This window comes from Arachis ipaensis, chromosome B10 (assembly GCF_059453495.1).
Source record: "Arachis ipaensis isolate K30076 ecotype BB chromosome B10, ASM5945349v1, whole genome shotgun sequence".
Taxonomy (NCBI): domain Eukaryota; kingdom Viridiplantae; phylum Streptophyta; class Magnoliopsida; order Fabales; family Fabaceae; genus Arachis; species Arachis ipaensis.
The window spans coordinates 112101969-112109290 of NC_142435.1; the positions used below are offsets into that span (position 1 = coordinate 112101969).

Genomic DNA, 7322 nt, shown 5'->3' on the forward strand with positions numbered 1-7322 from the left:
GAATCAAATTGATTAGTCCACTTGACTTTCCTTTATTTAGTAAGGGTTAACTAAGTGGGAGCAATAAACAATTCTCATCACACCTGATAAGGATAACTGGGATGGGATTTCCAGTTCTTATACCTTGCAATGGTGTCCATGATAATTAATTTACTTTATTGCCAATTTATTTTCCTGTTCCCTATTTCAAAAACCCAAAAATGTACCCTTTTCCATAACCAATAATAAATCATACTTCCCTGCAATTCTTTGAGAGACGACCCGAGATTTAAATACTTCGGTTATAAATTTTATTAGGTTTTGTTACTTGTGACAACCAAACTTTTGTACGAAAGGATTCTTTGTTGGTTTAGAAACTATACCTACAACGTGATTATTTTTATAAAATTCTTTACCGGCAGAAATTCAATCGTCACCTATCCCAATTGTGTCTTTATTTTTCAATTATAACACATCTAATAGTATAATATTATATACAAAATATTTTTAAAACACATCCAAAATCGTAAAATTCTAGTTTTTAAATATAAACGTACAGAATACAATTAATCTTTTGATTTTTGATTCGATCAAATGCATCTAATATTTATTATGTAAATTATTAGTTGGATTTTTACGTTACTTATTTGAACATTAACGTTTTCAAAATTATTATAATCAACAATTAATTTAAGTTTTTTATTATTTATAAAAAAATATCTAACATATATTATCATAGTATTAGTTGGAATTTTTATTACTTGTTTGAGCATTAGTATTTATTCATCTTAATTTTTTTTATTGATGTTATTGGTTGGTATTTTAGATAATGGTTGAAATTAGTTTATGTCGTAAGTTTATTACACATACAAAATAGTACAATCGAACTAAAAATATTTTTAAAACACATCCAAAACTCTATTAAATAGCATAAGATAATTTTTTTTTTGGTCTTACTGATCCAAAATGTTTAACTAAAATGGTAAAAAATTTAAAATTTAATTCGAATTTCAGAAGTTAAATTTTAAATTTTGAGTCATTTGAATTTTAGATGTGTATTTAAATTATAATATATTAATATATTAAATATATTAAATTTGAAACAGAAATTTAAGATTTAAATTTTAAATTTTAGTTTGATTTAAGTTGTATTTTAAATATGGATTTAATTTTTTAAGACACTAAATCTATGTACAATTTTTAGATGTGTTTGTTTTATTTTTTTTGAATTATTGTAAGAAAAAGCTGAATATTGTACCATATTTAAAGAATACCTAGTTGAATTGAAAATTAATTGTCAATAGCAATCACCTTTATTTACTCGTAATATAGAGAGTACGGTACTCTTAGTTATTTTGTTCTTTAGTTTCATTATCATTGTATTTATTGTTTTTATTTTTTCTAAATTTATAATAATTTTAATTAACATGAATAAGTAAATAAAAATACAAATAGAAATAAGAAACATGAATATGATGGAAAAAAGTAAAAATAAAAAGGTTATGAAAATAAATTAAAATAAGAATATGAAGACTATGAAAATAAATAATCATAAAATTAAATAATTAATGAAAATTATTAATATACATAGTATGAAAATAACTAAAATAATAATTAAGAATATAGTTTTTTTTCTCATGAAAAGATTTGAGCGTCATTCTAATAAGGTTAGTATTAAATGTTTTTGTTTAATAATTTAAATTTGCAAACGGTCTTTTAGAGTAATGTGTCCCATGTTAACAGTTACACATGTGAGCTGAAAAAAAAATTTTTTTTTGTTCAATTTAATTTTTGTAATTTTTTTTGAAGTGGATTTTTTTTAAAAAAAAAGAGAAAAGCAATACTAAGGAAAAGAAAACGAAATCTGAGAAGAGGTATCCTTGATGACAAAGAAAACCCTAGCTTTTATGGAGGTGTCCTTCCTCAGGGAGTGACCAGGCACCCATATCATCCATGTAGCCGAACCTGAAGAAGACTTCTTCATCCACTACCACAGTGTGTCCGACGGCTCTTTGTCGCGCGTTGCCCGTGTTCTGATACCGACGGTGATCCCACCCTGGTCACTTGTAGAATCCGCAGTGCCACGTCTGCCGTGGCGGCCTGCACCCTCGCCGCCCTCGACGTCGGAAGCCCATGGCGGCGTCTGTGAGGAGGGACGTCGGGACTCTGTCTCCGCATGGTTGCGGTGCTATTCCCCGTCATTGTCGCTTGGTTTGGTGGAGCTTGAGGACTGAGGTCGTGGTGGTATCTTCGCCAGGAGTTTCCGTCTGTTTTGGGCGATCATTCGAGTAGGTATTGCCGTACTTCCTCCGCCGTTCAGCCGTCATAGGATCTCCATCTCCGTTGAGTGTTCCAGGTATTTAGCTTCCTGGTTGGTTGTCGTTGATTTTGTTTGTTGGAGTCAGCTGTTTTAAATGTTGTTCTGGTGCTGTTCAGAGTTCATGATTTTTTTAGTGTTAATTTGATATTGACTATAACTTTTGTTGAGGCTCTGTTCTTCGACTGTGTGTGTTAGGCAACTGAATTTTTGCGGAATTGTTATTGTAAATATTAAGTATGATTTTAGTTCAAGTTTGTTGGTCATCATGAGTCGGCAATTTGATCAACTGTTTGTGAGGCGGTGTGCTGTGGCTAGGGCTGGAAGTGAGCCGAGCTGAGCCGAGCTAGACCAAGCTCAAGCTCGGCTCACCAAAATTGAGCTTGGCTCACGGCTCGATTCATTAACAATTGAGCCTATTTCTTAAGCTCAAGCTCGGCTCACCAAAAGCTCACGAGCTGGCTCAAGCTCACGAGCTGGCTCAAATAATAGAAACATAAATACATAATCTATAATTTTATATCAATAAATTATAACTTATATATTTTAAAAAATATTTGAAAAGAACAATTATTGGTTATCTATCAATAAATATAAATTTTTTATTTATGTTTTACATCAAAATTATATGTAATAAATAAATATAAAATTTTAAATAATTAAGATCATTAATATATATAATTATATATTACTATTTTATATGTATATATATAATATTAAAAGTATAGACTAGATGCATATAGGATATGTGTATTAATAATTATATATATAATCGAGCCTGCTCACGAGCTAATGAGCCGAGCTTATCCAAGCTCAAGCTCGGCTCATTTAATTTATGAGCTCAATTTCAGGCTCAAGCTTGGCTCACCAGCTCACGAGCTTAGCTTATCGAGCTATTAACGAGCCGAGCTCTAGTTGGCTCATAAGCTGGCTTGACTCACTTCCAGCCCTAGCTGTGGCCTCTGTTTGTTAGGTTGCTGTTTTTGTTCCTGGCTATTAAGTTGAATAATTAGTTGAATCGAACATAACAGTTTTGATGTTGTTAACATGTTCATATGACCAGTTAATGTTACTGGGTTGCTCTTTATTAATGTTCTGATTATTGATATGTGAAATTGATTTGATCTTGTGTTCATTTTTTTTAACAACCTTGGTTTAATGGGATAATAGCTGGAAATGTTCCAATTTCTTTCCATCGAAGGTAGTGGGTATTTAATTTGCACACAACTAGGGGTACTTGGTTTAGGGTATCATTTTGGGCCAATGACTGATTTTAAGTTTGTAGGCATCATTGGAAATGCACATGTAGTTTGGATGATGCATGCATATTTTAGAGAGGACAGGTATCAAAGAAAATTGTAGAGTAATGAGATTTTTATGAGTATTCAGTATGTGGTGTTTGGAGTTACTGATGGATGCGAATAGAGGTGAGGCGATAGGGGAGTGTGGGGGGTGGTCTAAGTGACGTGAACGAGGAGATGAATGTGGAAGAGGCTGGTGGTGATGAGTTTCAGGAGGAACATTTGCCTGAAGGAGGACAAGGATTTGACTTGAGCACGAATGATATTTTGAACCAAGTTTGGGAAAGTGTGGAAGATGCATATAAGTTTTACCGAAGGTATGGAAGAGTCAATGGGTTTAGGGTACGGAAAGGGGACTCAGGTAAAGATAGCAACGGTAATCTTGTGAGATTTTGATTTTTTTGTAACAAGGAAGGATTGAGGGAAATCAGGCACTATGACAGGATTGACAGGTAGCGGGGACACAAACCAGAGACACGGACTGGTTGCAAAGTAATGCTATCAATATATTTGGAGAAAAGTGAGCAGAAGTGGAAGGATAGGAAGGTAGTACTGGAGCATAACCATGACCTAGCACCTGTTGGGATGTCCCACCTGATTCAGAATCATCGTAAAATGACGGATGCGGCAAAGGCTCACATTGATGGGATGCATGCGTATGGAATTGGGACGTCAAAAATCTTGGGCCACATGGCTGGTATGTTAGGGGGGATATTCTTTGCTGGGATTTTTGAAAAAGGATGTGTACAACTATGCTGACAAGTTGAGGTGTTCACGAATAGCTGATGGTGATGCGACTGCAACGTTGATTTACCTTGAAGGAAAGGCTGCTGCTGACCCTATGTATGTTGCATGCTACAACCACACAAAAGATGAAAGGCTTGGTAACATGGTTTGGGCTGATGGGAATAGCCGGTCTGATTTTCAGTGTTTTGGGGATGTGTTAGCGTTTGACTCCACTTACAGGAAAAATAGATATAAACGTCCAGTAGTAATTTTCTACCATTTTTGGTTTTGGGTTGTTGATTGATGAAACTGTATCGTCGTATAGGTGGATGTTACAAAATTTGTTGGAGGTTATGTGCCAGAAGAAACCTTGTGTAGCTGTTACCGATGGGGACAAAGCAATGATAAAAGCTGTGAAGTCGGTTTTACCGGAGGCAACACATCGTTTGTGTGCATGGCATGTGGAAAAGAACGTGACATCAAATGAGAAAGACGAACGCCTCCGTAGTTTGTTCAAGCATTGGTTGTACGTGGACATGGAGGTTCATGAATTCAAAGAGGATTGCGCTCAAGCAATTGAGGAGTATGGGCTGCATAATAGTAGCTGGGCAAGGCATATGCATAAAAAGCGAAAGCTATGGGCGAACGGGTATTTGCGTGACAAGTTCTATGCCGGATTCCAGACTATGACACGATGTGAGGGAATAATTGCTATGGTTAACAAGTTTTCGAAGTCAAGCCATACCATCTTTAAGTTAGTGCAAAATCTGGAGCTAGTCCTCCGTGAATATCGGAACAAGGAGATGTTGTTGTAGTTTAACTCCATTTACACGAATCCGGTTATGACCACATGTTTGAGGTCGATAGAGACAGCTACTGCTAGGGTTTATACCCGAGAGTTGTTTGTAGATGTTAGGAAAGAGATTGAAGGAGCTGGAGCAATTAATCTTGTCATGAAAAAACGGTGTTGATGAATAGATTTTTGACGGTTTAGAATTCTCAAATGAAATCTCGTTGCAAGTATAGTTTCTAAACCAAAAAAGAATCCTTTCATACAAAAGATTGTTTGTCACTAAAACAAACCCCTAAATTTATAAACCGAAGTATTGAACCTTGGGTCGTTCTCCCTAGGAATTGCGATAAAGTGTCTTGTTATTGGTTATGAGGTATGTTTGGGGTTTTTGAGATTTTAGACAAGAAATATAAATGGCAAAGGAAATAAACTAACAACTAGAAAGGTCTTCGCAAGGTTTAGTGGTCAAGGATCTCTATCCTTATCACTAACCACAACATGAGAATTGTCAAGGATCAATCCCATTAAATCATCCTCTAACTAGGTAAAGGAAAGTCAAATGAGATATATCAATCCAAGTCCATAAGTCATAACTCTCCACTAATCCAATTAGTGAGAACTAGAGTTAATGGCTCCCAATCATCAATCACTTGGATATTAGTGGCTCAAGAGTTCCTAAGTTACCTTCCCAAGCCAAGAGGAACAAAAATATAACTCACAACTAAAAGGAGCATTTTAACAAACACATAGAAAGAAATAAAGGTAAACATTATTAATTGCAAGAATTGAAGGAATCTACAACTACAAAAGCAAGAGATTAACAATAGAAAGGCAAAACAATTATGAACAACAAAGAACTTACCAATTGCATTGAAGAAGAAATGTAGATCTACAAAAGAAAGTTCATAAGCTACTACTAACAGTACAAAGGAATTACAAGAGATGTAGAATGCTACAACTACAAGAGAACAATTAAGGATGAAAGAGAAAAATTAAGAGAGAAGAAGAAGAAGTAGATCTAGATCTAAACCTAATCCTAATTCTAATCCTAGAGAGAAGTGAAAGCTTCTCTCTCTAAAACTACTTCTAAACTAATCCTAATGTGAATGAATGTGTTAAAGATGTGAATCCCCCCCATTCCCCTTCAATCCTTGGTCCTTATATGCATTTTGGTGCCAAAGTTGGTTGTAAACTGGGCCCCACAGCTCTCAGAAATCACTGGACACGTTTTCTATTTAAAAATCACGTGCAGCCACCGACGCGTATGCTTACAGCGCGCGTACGCGTCCATGGAGATTTTTGCAATCCACGCGAGAGCGTCCAGTGTGCGCGCGCGTCCATGGGCATTTTCCAAATCTTTGGCTTTTCATGATTTCTCTACTTTGCATGCTTTCCTCTTCACTCCTTTGGTCCATTCCTAGCCTTTTCAACCTGAAATCACTTAACAAACACATCAAGGCATCTAGTGGAATCAAAGGTGAATTAAATTTTGCTAATTAAGGGCCTAGAAAGCATGTTTTCACACTTAAGCTCAACTTGGGAGACAATCATGAAACCATGCTATTTCATTGAATAAATATGGGTAAAAGGTGATAAAATCTCCTAAAATCACTACAAGATAAACCCTACAAATGGGGTTTATCAGGTGCTTGAATACAACTGTTTATTATCTAGAGGAATACGAGAAACCAGCTATTCAGGTAATGGCAGCCTTCGGCAGAAGTACCAAAAAACTCGATTGCCAATGTTTTTTTTGGAAAAAGAATGGGTACCCGTGCAGACATATGTTCTTTGTAATGAAAGCAAAGCATTTGCGGGAAATACCTAAAAGATTGGTCCTGCGATGGTGGAGAAAGGATGCCAAAGATGTTGACCAATATGGCAAGAAGTGGGACGATTCAACCCAAAGAGGTTTCTTGGTTAGACATGGGGCTCTCCACACAAAGTCTCAGTGGCTTGTTTACCTAGGTTCACAGGACGAAAAATTGTTTCGGAAAGCAATGGATGGCATAGTTAACTTGTATAATAATTTGGAATCCGAATGTTGGGGGTTAGAAAATGAAGTGGACACAAAGGGGACCAAGGGGGTGGTGAGGGATCCCAAGGTTGCGAAACCGAAGGGTGCCCTGCGACTTACCAAACAAAGGCTATTAGGCAAGAGAAGGTGATGTGCAAACTGCAAGCGTGTCAGCCATGCGAAGAGAAA

At 35.8% G+C, this 7322-nt stretch overlaps 1 pseudogene; it reads left to right on the forward strand.

Moving 5' to 3' along the window:
- Positions 1-3774: 3774 nt before the first annotated feature.
- Positions 3775-5294, forward strand: LOC107621054 (protein FAR1-RELATED SEQUENCE 5-like; annotated as a pseudogene).
- Positions 5295-7322: the final 2028 nt, after the last annotated feature.